This window comes from Sciurus carolinensis, chromosome 14 (assembly GCF_902686445.1).
Source record: "Sciurus carolinensis chromosome 14, mSciCar1.2, whole genome shotgun sequence".
NCBI classification, from domain to species: domain Eukaryota; kingdom Metazoa; phylum Chordata; class Mammalia; order Rodentia; family Sciuridae; genus Sciurus; species Sciurus carolinensis.
Genome location: NC_062226.1, coordinates 9148209 through 9167199, shown reverse-complemented (window position 1 = coordinate 9167199; position 18991 = coordinate 9148209). Strand labels below are relative to the sequence as shown.

Here is an 18991-nt window from a genome sequence, read left to right as displayed (position 1 = left end):
CCCTTATATTTGTTCTTCAGGTAGCCCCTAGGAAGTCAGAACAAACACACTTCTTGAAGAATAAGCAGTGTGGACTGCTGGTCCTCCAGTGCCAGGACCAGCAGTCCACACTGGAAATTATGCTGTCATCTTTGAGATTTCACTGAGCCAGGTTGGGAGATCTGGCAAAGGAAAGTAAAAATTCTGTGAAACCATCTTACTGTTTTAAAGTTGCCTTTTAATTCAATTTAATTTTTAAAAAACTTCTTAAAAATATTTTTTAGTTGTCAATGGATCTTTTATTTTATTTATTTACTTATATGCAGTGCTCAGGATCGAACCCAGGGCCTCACACATGCCGGGCAAGTGCACTACCAGTGAGTCACAACTCCAACCCAAAAGTTGCCTTTTTATTTTAAATTTAGTGTTTACTTTGTTACTGATAGTTTTTGCTTGATTTTTTGCTGTTGCTGTGGGAGTATCGCCTGAGGAGGTCTGAGGAGTTCCTGGGGAGAGGGACTCTCAAATCAGGACTAGTGGGGTTTTTGACAAATGTTGTAGAAATGGATTTAAGGATGCCTCAGTTTAGAGGAAAAGACAGGGTGGACATGGGAAGTATGTGGGGATGACTGCTGATAACAAGGAGGCTTATGGTGGTCTGGCAGTTCTCAGGATTCCTAGACTGATATGGTTCCCCTTTTCTGATCAGTAGATAACACTAGAAAGTACCCTATATTATAGGTTTCTTAAGATATCTTTCTTTGCTTAATCCACTTATTACATAGACTAATTAATAGTGCACAAGGTAATTTTTGTGAGTGAATTTATGGTAACTGTAAGATTGTGAGTGAAGATGTGTATATTTCCCAGAAATTTGGGAATGGCAGGTGTGAGAGGAGAACTGACTTGAGGTGTGACAGTCCTGGGAGGAATACTGGTTTTGGGAATGAAGGTAAAAGAAACTTTAGCACAAGTCTTTCAGATTAAAGTTATATTTGCTGCTGGGCACAGTGGCACACACCTGTGATCCCAGTGATTCAAGTGGTTGAAGCAGGAGGATCACAGGTTCAAGACCAGCTTCTTAGTGAGCAACTTAGTGAGGCCCTAAGCAACTTAGTGAGACCCTGTCTCAAAATAAAAATTAAAAGGGCTGGGGATATGCTCAGTGGTAAAATACCTCTGAGTTTAAGCCCCAGTACCCAAAATAATTGTATTTCCTTGTCCTTTGTTTTTTCCTTTCTACCATCTCTTTTTTTTTTTCCCCAAATGTTTTTTAGATGTTGGTAGGCTTTTATTTTATCATTTATTTATATGTGGTGCTGAGAATCGAACCCAGTGCCTCACACATGCTAGGCAATTGCTCTACCACTGAGCCACCACCCCAGCCCCTCTACCTATCTCTTTTATTTCTTTTTTTCATACCTCAGAAGAACTGGCTCTTGGTGTTGTCAACTGCATTTTTTTTTTTTTTTGCTAATTTTGCTCTTGATAGGGAGGAGATCAGTTTCAAGTATGTTCAGTTTGAGATTCTACTGGGAAGGCCCTGTGGATGTGCTCTATAGGTAGTTAAGATATTGGAGTCTGAATCTTTCTCAGAGAAGAGATCAGAGCTACAGATGTGTCCTGGGAAAAATGTAAGGTGACTGAAATCTTCAGGGAGAGGTTCAGGAATACCATCATCAAGGAGTCTATAGTGGAGGCAGTGAACCAATGGTCACTGAATATAATGGAAACTAGGAACCCATGCAATAGAGTGAAAACTTAGAAGGTAGAACTTCTAAGAGTGGTGAAAGATTTTTAGCACTATAACGTGATTTAGACATCTCCAATAAGATTGCAAGTGAAAAAGGGGACCTTATGGTAAATTGCTCCAGTAGAATGATGACATTTGCCTGTTTTTTTTTGTTGTTGTTGTTTTGTTTTGTTTTTTTGCAGTGCCGGGGATTGAACCCAGGGCCTTGTGACTCGCAAGGCAAGCACTCTGCTGACTGAACTATCTCCTCAGCCCAGAATGATGACATTTGAATGAAAGGAGAAAAAGATTGGGTGGTAATTAGTGACATAAGATGAAGAATTTTTTTCTTTTATGTTGAGAAAAGATTTGGCTATTAAATTTAATGTCATGGGAGGACCTGTGTGAGGACAGAGTAGAACAGGGATGAAAGATGGAGCAGGGTGTCATAGGAGGACTGAGGAACAGAGTTAAGAGAGCATAGAGAGTCGGCCTCCAATGGATGGTGGGACATTACAATTTTTTTTTAATTGACACATATTTGTACATATGGGGTGCAGTACAATAATACATGTATATATAATGCATAATGATCAATGTTATTGACATTTCTATCTGAAACATTTCTATGTGTTGGGAATCTTCAGATTTCCAGTTATTTAGAAATATATTGTAAATTATGTTACACCATAGTCACACTGTTTTGCTACATAACATTTTTAAGGACTAGGGATAAGGTGAGAGATGCATAATGATGTAGAGAAGTTTGCTAGTGGGCATTGGAAACCAGAAGGAAAATGTTCTCCATGAATGAACTCCTTTTGATGAGTAGGAAAGATCATCCACGATTAAGAGTTGAACTGGGATGAAGTATAGTTTGAAGAAAGTGATGAAGTCCTGAATAGTGAAGATAATGAAAGAGTGAGTTGGACAAGGCTAAGGGAAATAATTGTTAGTGTGAGAATTCACTGAGGTTGGAGGCTGAAATTGAAATGCACTTGCATGACTCCTTGTGATTTCTTCAACTAGTTAATGCAGATTGCCACTTTCTTATGTGCTTGGAATTTGGCAGATAAGAGGATAAGGGTGTAATGGATTACATGACTTTCTTGAAAGAATAATTACAGTGTTCCACCATATAATCCATTGTGTACAGGTGAGAAAGCTAAGGGAATGGCTGATAGACAAAGAGAAAATGGAGGGATTTTAGAGTTGGTTGATTAAGTTACGTTAAGGAACAGTTGAAGTATGAGAAAGGGAATGATGCGAGGACCCGCTTCCGCTCTGCTTGAGAGGTCTGGGCCCTAGGCGGGATGGCGCCATGCACCCGGGAAGGGCCGTGTCCTGGTACCGACGCATGTCTGTGGTCTACGCACTGGGCACCTGGACACTGTTGGGTTCCGTGTTTTACAAGTTTGGCCAGAAAAAAAAAAAAGCCACCAGGTGATGAAGTAGAGCAAAAGGATGCCTCAGCAAGTCAAATACCTGAGCCCCCAAGAGAGTTTTATGTGGAAACGATTGTCACATATAGAGAAGATTTTGTTCCGTTTACTAGGAAGATCCTCAACTATTTGAAATCATGGTAGTTCTGGATTGGAATCATGATGAATTCTGAAAACAAGAACTTTGGTTCAGTATTTAAATTTGATAGATGACTTGGTTTTCATCTTATGTTTGTGAAAAGTGTATGTTTAATTTTACTATAAAATAATCATGTACCATGTAATAAATATTTCTTTGAAAGAAACTAAAAAAAAAAAAAAAAGAAAAAGAAAGAAAAAACAAGAAGGGGAATGAGAGTATAGGTAGGGTAAGAAACTGATAATGAGACATTTAAATTTTATTTCAGAGGTGAAGTGGTTTCAGGTGATGGATAAGTTTTGGGATGTGGCCCTGACAATTGGTGAGCTGGAACTAAAGGTCATTGATTTTTTTTTTTTAATTATCTATCTATCTATTTATTTTTTAAGGAGGTCAGTGAACCTTTAGGCTAGGTGTTGGTTGAATTTCTTATATGCTTCCAAAAGCCAACTAATGGAACAACATTGTGTAGAGAGGAAGACTGAGCCTTGTGCCAACATTTTTAATGAATATGAATGATTATTAGTATTAGTTAATGACCAACAGTGGATGCTGCCTTGCCAAATTAATTTTTCTTAGATAATTAGTTGTTTACAGTAGAGTCAAGGTATGGTCTGTTTATTTAGAAATAAACAGATACTAAGTTAGAGAATGGAACCCATACAAACACTGCTCATACCATAGATTTATTCTTCAAACATTTACTGAACGCTTATTCTGGGCCTTGAAGTTGCTCATAGCCTAGGGTGGAGAAAACTTCTAAGCATGTAATTGACATAGTGTGCTGAATGCTATAGTAAAGTAGTTGTCTCATGTGGGCTATATCTCCAAATCCATTGGGATGGATATGAAACCATCAGAACTTCTACTTATATTTGCCCATTTCATTGTATGTATTTTCTTTATTTTTTTAATGCAAAAGATTTCAGGCAATATAGAAGTATAGATAACATATAAACAATGCTAATGGCATTTAGTGTAAGAAATAAAATATTACAGTTATAATTGAAAGGTTGCTATGTTTCCTTCCCTAATCCCATTCCCTTTCCTTTTTATCCTTCCACACTGAATTTATTGTTCATAACTCTTGTGAATGTTTTTAAATATTATATAAAAATTTTTTCATTCTAAATTTTTTTCCACTTAACATTGACTTTAAGGTTTTTCAACATTGATGAACTTGCCTCAAGTTCATTAATTTTTTTCCACGGTATACAGTATTCCATAGTTTAACTATTCTAAAATTTCTTTTGATACTGGGGATTGAACCCAGGACCGCTTAACCTCTGAGCCACATCTCCAGCCCTTTTTATTTTTTATTTTGAGACAGGTTCTTGCTAAGTTGCTTAGACCTTGCTAAGTTTCAGACACTGACTTTGAACTTGCAATTCTCCTGCCTAAACCTGCTGAGTTGCTGGGATTTTAGACATGCACCATAATGCCTGGCCTGTTCCATAATTTTTTTTTTTTTAAGAAATTATGGTAGACAGATTGTTCTAATTTTTCCTATTATAAAATGTTGTAATACATGTTCTTAAATACACCCAATCCCCTCCCCACCCCCATGCTGGGGATCAAATCCAGAGCCTCCTGAATGCTAGGCAAACTTTCTACCACTGAGCTACATCCCCATTCCTTTACATCCTTTTGAGCTCAGTTATCCATTGCTGCATCAGAAATCACCTCAAAATTTAGTAGTTTAAAACAACATTTATCATTTCATAGTTTCTGTGGACTAAATATGAAAGTATACTTTACCTAGGTACATCTGTGTTTACAGTCTCCCACAAGGTTACAATCAGGTGCCAATGGGCTGCAGTTATCTCAGGGCTCGCCTGGGGGAGAATTTGCTTCTTGCTCACTCATCTGTCTGTTGGTACCCCTCAAGTCCTTACTGGCTAATGACCAGAGGTATCGTTCTTTCCTAGATGGACCCTTCAATAGGTCCCCTCTCAGCATGGTGCATCTGGCTTCCCTCAGAGTGAGAGTAAGTGATTGAGAGAGGGGATCCAAGGTGGAAGTCAAGAGTGTTTTTGTAACCTAATCTTGGAATCCTGTTACTTCTGGTATATTGTGTTTGATAGAAGTGAGTCATTAAGTTCAGTCCATGCTCAAGGGAAAGGGAATATATAAGGCTGGAGGTGATGTGTTTTGGAGGCCTTCTTTGAGGCTGCCTACCACTTTGGGTCATAGTGTACCCATTGTCCGCTTTACTAGATGTTGTGAAATCTCTTCTTGTGATGCTTTTCTGATGTATACTTTGCAAAAAAAGTAAGAACTAAGCTTAACTAATGTCTAAAATATAAATCAGTGTTAGTGGCCAATGTGTTAGAGACTTACTTATTATCTTAGAGCATTGAGAAGAAATAGTGGGGGTTCTAGATTTGTTTCCATATATTGCCAGTTTGTGTTCCTGGCACACACAGATATTTGTATATTATTTTATCTAAATCTAAACTCATATAAAATTGAAGTTATCTTAAGATATTTACAGAGAATAATATGGATTCAAATGGGTGAAAAAGGCAAGCATATGATGAGAAAATGGGAGAACTGATTTCTCTTGGTACAGGTCTTAGATGTGTTTGAAAAAATAATTATCTAAATGTCTGACAGAAAGCTAGTCAAACATTAAAATTACAAAGACCATGTTAATAATTTATTTATAATTATTTTTTACTTTGTAACTTACCACCATTGTTAACAATGATCACCATAATTACATATTGCACCCAAAGATATTACCTAATAGTAGTACATGCACATTATATATGGATGTGTGTATATAGACACACATATAAGTTAAATACATACATACACACGCACATACAGGGGACACATGATCAAATTTGTAGACTATTGTACTAGAATCCTAGAGGTATAGAAAGAATACTGTGGAAGTCAGGAAGAGAGAGCAACTGACAGCTAAAACCATCGGGGAAGACCTCACAGAAGATGCACATTTTGAGTTGGGTCACAGAGGATGATGGGATCTTAAGTGGCAAGGAGACGTTTTTGGCAGAGGCAACGGTTTTTTCATAGGAACAGATCCTTTAGGGTATGACTTTTTGAAGAATGATAACTTCCTTAGGTGGTTATAGTGAGAAGTGGAGGAGAGGTGAAGGGATATGAGAATGGAGAGGGAGGAGGTGGCCAGAATTACTCTCTGTGTAACTGCTTAGTTCATGGTTAAGTGGGTGCTAGAATGCTATCCTTTGAAGCCCAGGTTTCCAAAACAAGAGACATTGGTTTCTCCTTGAGAATTTTAGACCATTGTTTTTGTTTTTTACAAACAAAAAATTGAGAGTGTATAAATTTTATTTTTGTTTTATTTAAACAACTTTATATATCACTTACAATAAAAATGGACATTTAAGATTTTACATTTTGTTAAGTTTTGACATGTATATACCTGTGACACCATGATGGTAGTCAAGATAAGTATATCCATCTGTCCTAAAGTTTCTTTGTGTTCTTTGGATGAATTAAAAAAATAATACTTTATATTGAAATAATAAATGGTTATATTACATATTTTTGTGGGAAATAGTTATATTGTATTGGTTGTATCATAGTGACCTAAATAGTAGAACTATGAGTGATCACATTTTTAAAAGATTTATGGGGCTGGGGTTGTGACTTAGTGGTGGAGAGCTTGCCTAGCATGTGTGAGCCTCTGGTTTTGATTCTCAACACCACACATAAATAAAATAAAGGTCCACTGACAACTAAAAAAACAAAAAAATAAAAAAAAGATTTCTGTTACTGAGATTTTTAAAAACACAATTAGAATAATAATATAAACATACATAATCACTCAATGTAAATGTATGATAGCATTTTTACTCTTATTATAATCCTTAAAATTTTGCTTTCTTACATGTGTAGTTTTTTTTTTTTTTTTTTTTTTTTTTGTAAAACACCAACTGTGTGAATCCTTCTTATAATAAATGAGGAAATTAAAATGTGGATAAATTGAACCACTGGAAAATGTTTAAATTATGGGAGTGTGGGAGTTGGTGGGAGGAAAAATCATATTGTTTTAACTTGCGTTTGCTAGACTCTTGCTATTCGAAAGTTTGTTCTATTGCCTGGCAGCTGGTAGTCATGCTGTCACCTGGTAACTTTTTTAATTTTTAATTTTTTTTTTTTTAGTGGTCATTGGACCTTTATTTTTACTTATTTATATGTGGTGCTGAGGATTGAACCCAGTGCCTCACACAAGCTAGGCAAGCACTCTACCTCTGAGCTACAATCCCAGTCCACCTGGTAGCTTTTAAGAACTGCAAATTCTCACATGCCACCCTACACCTACTGAATCAGAAATTTTAACAAGGTTTCCAGACACTTGTATGCACTTTAATGTTTGAGAAACACAGTACTAAGGTAGATTGCCTCTTTGGTCAATAATGAAATTTTAGAATTAAAAATCTTTCTTGAAGTGTGGTAGGTGAATGGGAAAAAATTGGAAACCTGACTTTAGTTATTACTCAGGTCATATTGATAACCTATATGGTACTATGAGAAGTTAATCTTTTAGTTCCCATATGTCACCATTTTAAAATAAGTAAATAAATAAATAAGTTTATTTATTAATAAATATCACTACCACGGAGCTTCATCCCCTGCCTTTCAGTTTTGGAGATAAAATAACAAATGGGTATGCTATTCTAGTATAATTACCCACTTATGTCTTTTGCCAAGATTGTTTGGTCTGTGAAGGGAAGTAGAAGTCTTGTGGCAATTTTTTTCTTTTTAACAGCTCCACAAATTAGTAAAGCAAAACTGAGTCTCTTTTCTTATCCTTCTCCCCCCATCCCAAACATAACAAGGTTGGACAACCAGTGGCAGAATTAAACATTGTTCAGTGTATATACCAAGGGAGGACCTCATGTTGTGTTCAATCTAGCTGACTAGGCAACCCTTCCATTAGCCTCTTCCTAATGTTTGCACTGAATGAGCCATTACATTTTGAAGGAAACTCTGACTGAATTCAGTATTGATGCATTCACTTACCAACTTTTCTGCCTCCGGCAGAACAGTCTCTTACTAATGGTAGTATACAAACAGCAGCCACTGACTTCATCCTTACTCTCAAGGAAGCCTTGTAATATTGCTTCTGTTGCCATATTCCTTATATATATGGACCCCATTATAATTCTGTTCTTTGTGCTCAGGCTCCAGAAGCATTTTGTAGACAATTGTTATTCATTAATGGAAACCGCTTCTTTATAGTTCCAGGTAAAAACCTGTGCAGGATTGAACTGTATTCTGAGATACACTGTATTATATAGTAAGGTATTAATTAGTATCTTAACAAAGAGGAAGTAACAATGTTCTGATTTGTGCTGTTTTCACATATAGCATTTAGCTCTGGCATATTTTCATACCTTTTCATAGAATGATTTGGTGGCTGTGAGAATTAGAATTAAGTAATGGAGTCTATCTAACAATTTTTTCCTTTTTTTGTTTTTTGGTGGTGCTAGGCAAGCACTGTACCTCTGACCTAACACACCAGCCCTCTATTATTATTATTTTTAATTGCAGTTTTTCTTTCTGATCAAAACATATGCTCTAGAGTTAACCAGTAACTTTTAATAGTTAACCAGTAACTTTCAGTTTTACTAAATCCATGGGTCCTAAGGTTCTGGTAGGTATGCAATAAAATAATCATATACAACATATTAAACTCCAGTGATTCCAGTGATGCCTACTGGTTCAAAAGAAACTCGTGTATCGAATCTCATTGTATGTTAATGGAGACATTTACCTAGTGGAAATGTTTGGCATTGACACTATGAGACTGTGGCTCATAAATATGAATGCAATTTCCATTTTAATGCTGATGGAAGATTTAAAAATAAAGCAAAAAAATTTAAGATAAAATTTTAATAAAGAAACCCTAAAGCAATTGAAGATGATTTGTTGAAGCACTATCACTTTAAATGTTGAATTTGAGCTTATAATATGAGAGATATAAAGACATGGAAGATGTCCATGCAGTGAACAATTTAAAATTGCCATCTTCACTATTATGAGCCTTTTTGGTTGGTCCTCTAAGCAGTATTCTGGATTGTTTTTAGTTAATTTGTTTTAACTCTTGGCAGTGAAGTCTAGCTTACCCTTTTGCAATGTTCTGCACACCCATTTTCTTTTATTTTTGATTATGCAATTAGTAATATGTAGTGAAAGTACAGTTAGTGTGGGAATAGCTCATATTAAAATTGGAAAGTGGATTTGGCATATATTCAGTTCACGGCCCAAGGTTAAAGTCTACAGCCACAGAAAGTGGATCTTCACCTTTCTCTCCTGGTATTTTAGCTTTACTGATGATTTGAAACCATAGCAGTTAATATGCTTTAGCCTTTGCTTTTACAGACGAGAAATGGATCTTATACTTATATCACCAGGTTTCAAAACTATTTACACTAAGTGGGATGGTTTACTACCTCAGGGGTAGTGCATTAAGCCTATTGCTCTTGAGAATCCATTTTCATCTCTTCTCACCAATTGATGGGACAGATATGACAAGCCTTTAAAGTTGAGTGGAAATTTTCTGTGGGGTGGGCTGTTGTATTAAATTGTTCCTTACCACTACCATGGATGTTGTAAAGACTTGTGAGTGGGTAGCCTATGGCTAAGAAAAGAGATATATTATCTGCAGTAGGTAGGCTGTAAGGTCTAATATATAGGGAATAGTTTTCTTCCTCTCTGCCGACTGTTTCATTCTTTTTCTTTAAATCATAGATTGAATCCGTGTACTCCAAAGAGGTTTTCTTGATTAAGCATCACCAGAAAGCATTAGTCAAGTTCTTAATTGTATAAAATGCTGAGAGACCTTGTTTAAAGATAATTGTATGGAGTCTTTATACATATAATTCCTAATTTGCACTAATATACTCTTAAATTTAGATATACTATATTAAAAAATTTCAGCTTAGTGTATTTATGTTGATAGTTGTTTGCAGAGATTGGGATTACTTAATTAATATTGTAACCACTCCCCAGTAATTCTTGGTTGAGAACACTATTTCCATTATGATAATAACTATTAGTTTGACTTTTGTTTTAACTCATTTTTTATCAACAGAATTATAATATGTTGGTGATTAAGAAGAATGCTGCAAGACATTAATATGTAATGTCAAAAAATACATAAAAGCTTTAAAATGAAATAACTACTACCTTCAAGAGTCCAGATTCTATTTTAAGGACTTACTTAGAATGAAGAGTTTTGAAATGAGGCAACTGTTTTTAGTAACATTTAAATTACTAATCAAATATTTTTTAATGAGAGTTTCTTTACCTGTTGGAATTAGTTAATATGTTCTAAATGACACACCAAAGACTCAAGAATTCTTTCTGACTCAGCTTTTCTCTCATTGAGCTTACTTTACTTCTCAGAATGTCCTTTCTGAAATTTTTTTAACATTTCATGGATTTGGTTTCTGAATTACTTTACTTCTACTTAAGGTGAGTTATTTAATTCTTAGAAAAGCAAATCAACATACTTAAAGCATGTTTATCATGCTTTAGAATAAGTTTTATTGTGAATATTTAAGGTATACAATATGATATTGAGATAAATATATATGGTGAAATGAGTATTATTTTGAAGTTCATTAGCATATCCATATCTTACTTAGTTACCCATTTTTCTTCTCCGTGGCAAGAGCAGCTGTAATCAACTCAAGTATCAAAAATTCTAAATATAATACACTGTTATTATCTATAATCCTTATGTCATATGTGAGATCTTTTTTTAAAATAAATTTTAAAGAAATTTTTAGTTGTAAATGGACACAATACCTTTATTTATTTATTTTTATATGCTGCTGAGGATTGAACCCAGTGCCTCGTATATGCTAGGCAAGTGCTTTACCACTGAACTACAACCCCAGCCCCATATATGAGATCATTAGTCCTGGGATCAGGACTTCTTGAGGAAAATTTTTGTCTGTACCATCAAAAAACACCCCTACAATCCTTGTACTGGCATGAAATAAATTATATTTATCCTAGACTCAGAGAGTAATACCACCCACTTTAATTTTTTTGTTGGCCCTGCTCCTGATTTATAGATTTCTATATGGGTCTTTACAATATATTTCTGGGAAACAAAGTTCAGTGTAGTCTAAATGCATGCATGTTTCTGTATTGAAAGCAAGTATTTTCATGTGCCATTATTACTTGATCTAATAACAGTCATCTGTAGTGAACTAAGAAGGTACAAAGTTCACAATAATTCTTAGATGTCTTAGTAATTACCCAGCCAGCTTATTAGAAAAGCTGTTAAAATCTAGGATTATGAAATATACTGATGGCTATTTTACCCCCATGAAGTTTCAAAAGATTGTTAGTACATTTGTCTATAATCATACATAAGATCTGAGTCTTTACTAAGGAAATTTATAAGTCAGAATTGTTACTACTTATAAATTGTCCTGGCTTCTTTGTGTTGTCTCTTTTTCCTTCCAGCCCCTTGGTATTGGTTGTTAAACCCAGACTAAGGATTCTTTTCTTTCTTTTCTTTTTATTCCCTACACTCCCATTATTTTAAAAAACAAAAAAATTCCATAAAATGGTATAGCGATAATTTTTATTAAGTTTAAAAAAATGCCAAATAAAGTATTTTTTGGGTTCTGGAAACTTCTGTAGGGAAGAGGTAGATGATGAGGTAATTAATTCTACAAAAACAGAAATGTTACTGTGTTTTCTTAATTTTCTAATTATTGTTCCATTATATCATAGCCTATGTGTTCCTGGCACAGGTATACATGAACTTAATGTAGAAACTGTGGTAGAGAATGGACTCTTTAAAGTCATGTTTGAATATAACCAAATATGTATTTGTTCCCTTTTAATATACAAAACAAAAACTCCTTTTTAGCTTAAGTAGATTATTTAATGTGCAATGTTAAATAATATATTCATAAAATACTTCAGCATTAACCTTTTAACTAGATTATTTAGTGTACATTAAATAATATATACATATATAATAATTTAGCATTAACTCTAAAAATGATTATTAGAATGAATTTTTAAAAGTTTTTCCCATTATTGAAAATATTTAATTTGGTATATTTATCTTTAACTTTTTAATTTTCTAACATGTTTGGGGTTATTTATCTATTGTTTACAAAATTCCCATGCATCTCTTTTCTGATATTCAATTACCATTCAGCCTCAAATGTTTCAATTATTCCTTTGTTCTTTTCACATTAATGCTGTGTGATTTAATGCAATACCTAGATGACCAGAAGTGATAATGATTAGATAAGCAAAAGAAGCCTTTCCTGTGCTAGGAGGTTTGTTGACTTATGTACTTTTTTCTGCCCCCCTGAAATAGTTTCACTACCGACAGTTTGTTCTCTTTACTGAGTCCTCATGAAGTATTAAAGTGTAAGCATCATTTTATTTTCCTGGGTATTGATGTAATTACATGAAGATATGTGAACTAGATTATTAGTAGATGATTCTTTATTTTGCATACCTTTTCTTTCTTTCCTTTTTCTTTTTAAGCAGTTCTTGGGATTCAACCCACAGGCTCACACATGCTAGGCAAGCAGCCTACCCCTAGCTCTGATTCTCTGTTTTGAAAGGCATATAAAATTAAGTTTACAGGGTGAGATAAAAATTTCTGGAGCTGAAATTTAGAGGTAATTTTCTATTTGCTTATAGCGTCTTTGACCCATGGAACTGATTTTTTTGCATTCTTCTAAATTGGGGACACTGTACTCATTAAGTTCACTTCTAATTTTTGGTACTTTATTTTCTAAGATGTATATATTCATTGTACCTTCTTAGAAGGCAAAGTTTCACAAATCAAGGAACTCCATTGTTTCAGTGATATTATTATCTTTGCTATTATTTTTTTATTTTTTATTTTTTTTGGGAATTGGAATTTTATTTGAAAAGTAGAAAAACTTCAGGATAGAGGCCTATTAACAAATATTCTCTTTCTGCCACCCTTCAGTTGTTTCAGAAGGAATGACTGAAAGGGAATAATAGCAAAGGGCATTTTAATCTTTAATTTGTTCACAGATACCTCCACTGACTTTTTTTTAAAAAATAAAAAAAAATTTTTTTATTGAAAACAAATGGGATACATGTTGTTTCTCTGTACATGGAGTAAAGGCATACCATTTGTGTAATCATAGATTTACATAGGGTAATGTTGTTTGATTCATTCTGTTATTTTTTCCCTTCCCCCCCACCCCTCCCACCCCTCTTTTCCCTCTGTACAGTCCTTCCTTCCTCCATTCTTGCCACCCTCCCTAACCCTAACCCTAAACCTAACCCTAACCCTAACACTAACCCCTCCCACCCCCCCATTATGTGTCGTCATCCGCTTATCAGCGAGATCATTCGTCCTTTGGTTTTTTGAGATTGGCTTATCTCACTTAGCATGATATTCTCCAGTTTCATCCATTTGCCTGCACATGCCATAATTTTATCATTCTTTATGGCGGAGTAATATTCCATTGTATATATATATATACCACAGTTTCTTTATCCATTCATCAATTGTAGGACATCTAGGTTGGTTCCACAATCTGGCTATTGTGAATTGAGCAGCTATGAACATTAATGTGGCTGTATCTCTGTAGTATTTTGCTATTATTAATTCAAATTGTTATGACAGAACAATTATAGTAAGAAAGGCTATAAAATATTTGAGGTTAAAGTGGTAATAATAATCTATCAGGTCTTAACAACTCAATATTTGGTTTTTGCTTTAACTGTGGACTTAATAATGTTTACTAATGGAGTTGTTCTACTTCAAAGAAACATCACAGAAGTTTATACTGAATAGATAAGTAAGGGTGTGATGTCAACAAAAGAGCTTGAGTATATGGATAATGATAAATAGCCAAATTAAACCAGTTACAGATTCTCTCATCAGATTCCTCATGGAATCAAGTAGGATATAGATAGTTATTAAAGTGAGTACTCTGGTGTGGCATATGTTTCACTAAGAAACTCTTGGGAGTTCTTGTACTGTAATGTTGAACCAGAAAGAGTGGTACTTTAATGTATTTATCTTATAACCCTAAATTCTGTGTTCTAGCAGATAAATCATTATGCCAATAAAGAGTTTTTGTATTATTACATCTATTTACATGGAAAATTCTAGAAGTCAGCATATCTGCTATTCCTTACCATAAATCTCTTAAGCAGCACCATCCCACCATCCCAATGCTGCAGTGAAACCAACTGACTGGAATGGCTGCTGCTGGTGGAGAGAGTTTTCTCTTGGAGATTTTTTTTTTAAGCTCCATGCTTACTAACAGTAGTCATTTCATTGTGTAAGTTGTATCCTTTCATTTAAAGGTTTTAGCAATTAAACTAATGTGAGTACTAAAAATTAATTATTTCAAGTTATGCTGTATCTCCAGTGTTGGCACACGATAGGCATTCAGCGAATGAGTATTTGTTCAATTGAATTTAACTCTGTAGTTGCATCTACTTCCTTATCAACTTGATAAACTACATTTTGCATATATTACAATTAGATTAATATGAATAATAAAATACCTTGTGTGTGCTTTTCATTTTAAAGTTCCTTCTTTTCATCCTTCCAACATTGTTTTCAGGCTTCAGGCTGCTGAATTTGGCTGCTATACTTTCATTCAGCAAAATTCCATTGGTATATCTATTGATAAAAGAAGTAGTGATTTTTTTTTTTTTTTTTTTTTGGTGATGCTGGGCATTGAACCAGTGCTTCACATGTTAGGAAGTGCTCTGCCACTAAGCCGCACCCCATGGGCAGAAAAAGCACCGTTTATTCTGGTGTAGGAAAAATTTTCATGTCATTCTTCTACTACAGAGCCTGTAGCTCTGCCTCTATCATACAGGTTTGGGAATGTCTGAATGAAATGGTTTTCTTTTATGTTTAGTGTATGATTTCCAAGTGTTTTGGTATATTTGTTATCATAATTTTTTCCATTTTTAATGAAACCATAAAATTACGAACACATTTTCACATAAGAAAATGCTGTTCCTGATAAATGTTTGTTACAGAAATTTCTCTCCCTCCCCTCATAGTAAAATTTGAGATATGTTATTATGTGATTTTTTTTCACATTCCATTTCTTTGTATTTGAAACTGGTAAATTCTCCAGCATGTCCTCATAACTTGGATGTGTTCTTAAAAATGACCTCTTTTGTCATATGTTCATATGTTAAATGTATATGAACATATATGTGTGTGTGTATACACAAAAAAGTGTATACACACGCACACACACACATATATGCATTTTTTTTTCCTGAAAAAGTTGTAAATTGCAGAAGTGGTGCACTGTTAACACCAGAAACTCTAGTGTGTATTTTCTAAAGACAAGGATAACCATAACCAATTGATAAATTGCCATTATCTAATTATAGACCTTATTTCAACAAATTTCCAACTAATGTTTTATAGTAAAAGGGGAAAAACTTCTTATCCAAGATTTAAAGTATGAATATGAATTATGCTTAGTTTTCATGTCTCCTTATCTCCTTTAATTTGAAACAATTCCTTAACCTTTCTTTGGTTTTCATGACATTGACATTTTTAAAGCATATAGGCCATTTATTTTGTAGAATATTCTTTCAGTTCAGGATTTTCTAATGTTTTCTTATAATTATACTGAGGCTGTACTGTTTTGGCAGAAACATCACAGAAGTTATATTTTGTCCTCATTTATTAGATCAAGAGGTATACGATAACTGTATTGCTTTCTAGTGATATTAACTTTGGTCACTACCCTCAGGTTTATTTTTTTTTTTTTTTGTATAGGTTTATTAATGTGTAATTGACATACAATAAATAACATTCATCTACCTCCAGTTTTTAATATAACTGTTAAGTTAATGACCTTAGACTAGGATCTTAAATTCTTGGTTTGAGTTATTGGATCTTTATGAAATACAGGGCCTACTAGCCTGGTTTGTCAACAAAGTTGGGGTGGGTTGTACAGGCTAATAACTGGTTTAAATGAAGAATAGACTTTCTGGTTTGGGGATCTTTATCTAGACTGAATGTTCTGCGTGTTTGTCATGGCCATACCCTTTAAAATAGAGCTTCATGTCTCCTGTTACGTTTGCTGACCTGAGTTTTCATATTAGCTTACTCTCAGATCAGTCATAGGAATAACAAAAGTTATAATAGATGGGAAGACTTAAGTTGTAGGCTATGTACAGATCAGCAGTTATAGGACTAATAAGTACAGAGTTCATTCAAAATTAGATGACCAAGAATTATTAAAATTCCCTGGTCTCTGCCTACCTGCCTGCTTGCTTGCTTGCTTGCTTGTTTCCTTCCTTCCTTCCTTCATCTTACTATGTTGCCCAGTCTGGCCTAGAACTTGTGATTTGATCCTCCTGCCTCATCCTCCTGAGTAGGATTGCAGCCACATGCCATAGCACTTCTCTTTAGTCTATGTTTCTTGTAAGAATTCTCAATTTCTGAATTGGAAGAAATTTTAAATGTCACAATCTAGATCTTTCCAAACTATGTAAGGTAATGAGCCTCTTACCCTCTAGGCAGCCAGACTGGTTCTGAGATGGCCAGAGCCTTTGTGCTCGTCACCTGTGACTACAAGCAGTCTTGTATGTCCATCATCCTGTGTTGAATAGTTTTACTGTTTACTAGGGGCACCATGGTATGAAGGTATTAGGAGGCACTGACTTTGTCAACCTACTTAATGTTTTTTAAAAATAGTTTTTTAGATGTTGATAGACCTTTATTTTATTCATTTATTTATACATGGTGCTGAGAATCGATCCCAGTACCTCACACATGCTAGGCAAGAGCTCTACCATTGAGCCGCAACCTCAGTCACTACTTACTGGTAAACTACTTTCTGCACCATCTCTGCCAAATATTGATTTAATGTAGTCATATATTCAACAAATATTTTTTACAAATTATGCACCAGGCATTGTATTATACATAAGGAATAGAACATTAAAAATATCAGATAAACCTACCTCTTACTGAACTTTTACATTCTATTGAGTAACAGAGACAAAATCCAAGTAAATGAACAGTGGTGATAGTAAAACCACTTTAGATGGGTTGTTCAAAGGAAACATTTTTTTGAAATGGTATCTTTTGACTGAGACTGGTAGGAGGAAATGAGTAGATTTCAGCAGCACATTCCAGGAAGAGGGAATGAAAAGTACACCAGCCTAGACATAGAAAGGATTTGTTATATTTGAGGAAGAATGAATTCCTCAGTGGTTGATAGAGTATCATGTGTGAGGAAGAATAGTTTGAGATGAGGTTGGAGAGATGAGCAGGATCCATATCCATGGGCATAGTGGAGGTTTTTTATTTTATTCTGAAGAGCAGTGGGAAGCCTGTGAAGGATTTTAGCAGGAGAGGCTCATGGACTCATTTTTGAAGACGCACACATTGGCTTTTGAATAGAGGGATTTTAGGAGGAAAAGAAATGGAAGCAGGGTGCCACCTAAGCAGTTAATGTCATAGAGAGATGATGACGATTCAGACTAGATTGATAGCAGTAAAAAATTGAAAGAAATGGACAGATTAACCAGGTGTTTAGCAGCATAACTTGGAGACTGACCGTGGTGGATGTGGGAGGAAAGGAGTCAAGAATGAGTCTCAGAGGGGTGGGGCTGTAGCTCAGTGACAGGGCACTTGCCTAGCATATGTGAGGAACTGAGTTCGATCCTTAACACCACATAAAATAAATAAATAAATAAAATAAAGGCATTCTGACTGGGTGTGGTGGCTCATGCCTATAATCCCAGTGATTTGGGAGGCTAAGACAGGAGGATTGCAAGTTCAAAGCCAGTCTCAGCAATGGCAAAGCATCAAGCAACTCAGTGAAATACCCTGTCTTTAAATAAAACACAAAATAGGGCTGGGGATGTGACTTACATCCTGGTACCAAAAACAAACACATGAATAAATAGTCATTCTGTCCATCTACAAGTATAAAAAAATAAAATAAAAAAGAGAATGAATCTCAGAGGATTCTGGCTGGAACATTCTCTAAAATAGAAATTTTAGAAGGGAAGAATAAGGTTCTTTGGTGGAGGAAGGGAAGCGACAAGTTCCATTTGAAACATGCTTTGGTTGGATTACCTGTGGTTCGCTAATTCATTCAAGAAATATTTATTAAGGTTCTGTGATGTGCTGGGCACTATCCTAGGCCCACAAAAGTAAAGGAAACAGATAAAAATCCTTGTAACAAAATACCTGAGACTGTGTAAGTTATAAACAAAAGATTTATTTCTTAGAGTTCTGGAGACTGAGAAGTTCACGATAAGGTATCAGCAGGTTAGGCATCCAGGGCCCAGGCTGTCCTCTCCTTCCAGTGATGGCTCCTCACATGACAGAAGGACAAAAAGGGGGCCAGGGCTTTCGTAAGAGCACTACCCCATTCCTGATGGTAGTGTTCTTATGATCTAATCACCTCCCAGAGGTCACACCTCTTAATATTGTTGCCTTGAGGGTTAGATTTCAATAAGAATTTTGGAGGGACACAAATATTCAAACCATAGCACAGTGTATTCAGAGGGGGATTGCAGATCACACAAGTTCATATTGTCTTTTGAATCATTATAAGCATTTTGGCTTTTATTCAGAATGAGATGGGCATTCAGGTGACATTCAAGTAGAGATGTCAGTTTCATAGACAGATATATTTAGGCTTATCAGCCATAGACGTGGATGAAATC

General features: G+C 35.0%; 1 protein-coding gene and 1 pseudogene across 3 annotated transcripts in view; both read left to right on the top strand.

Moving 5' to 3' along the window:
* The window catches only part of Pbx3 (PBX homeobox 3), a 204654-nt gene that overhangs the window by 34095 nt on the left and 151568 nt on the right, over positions 1 to 18991 (top strand). The gene's annotated exons all lie outside the window — the stretch shown is intronic.
* LOC124964748 (small integral membrane protein 26-like) lies at positions 3033 to 3297 on the top strand (annotated as a pseudogene).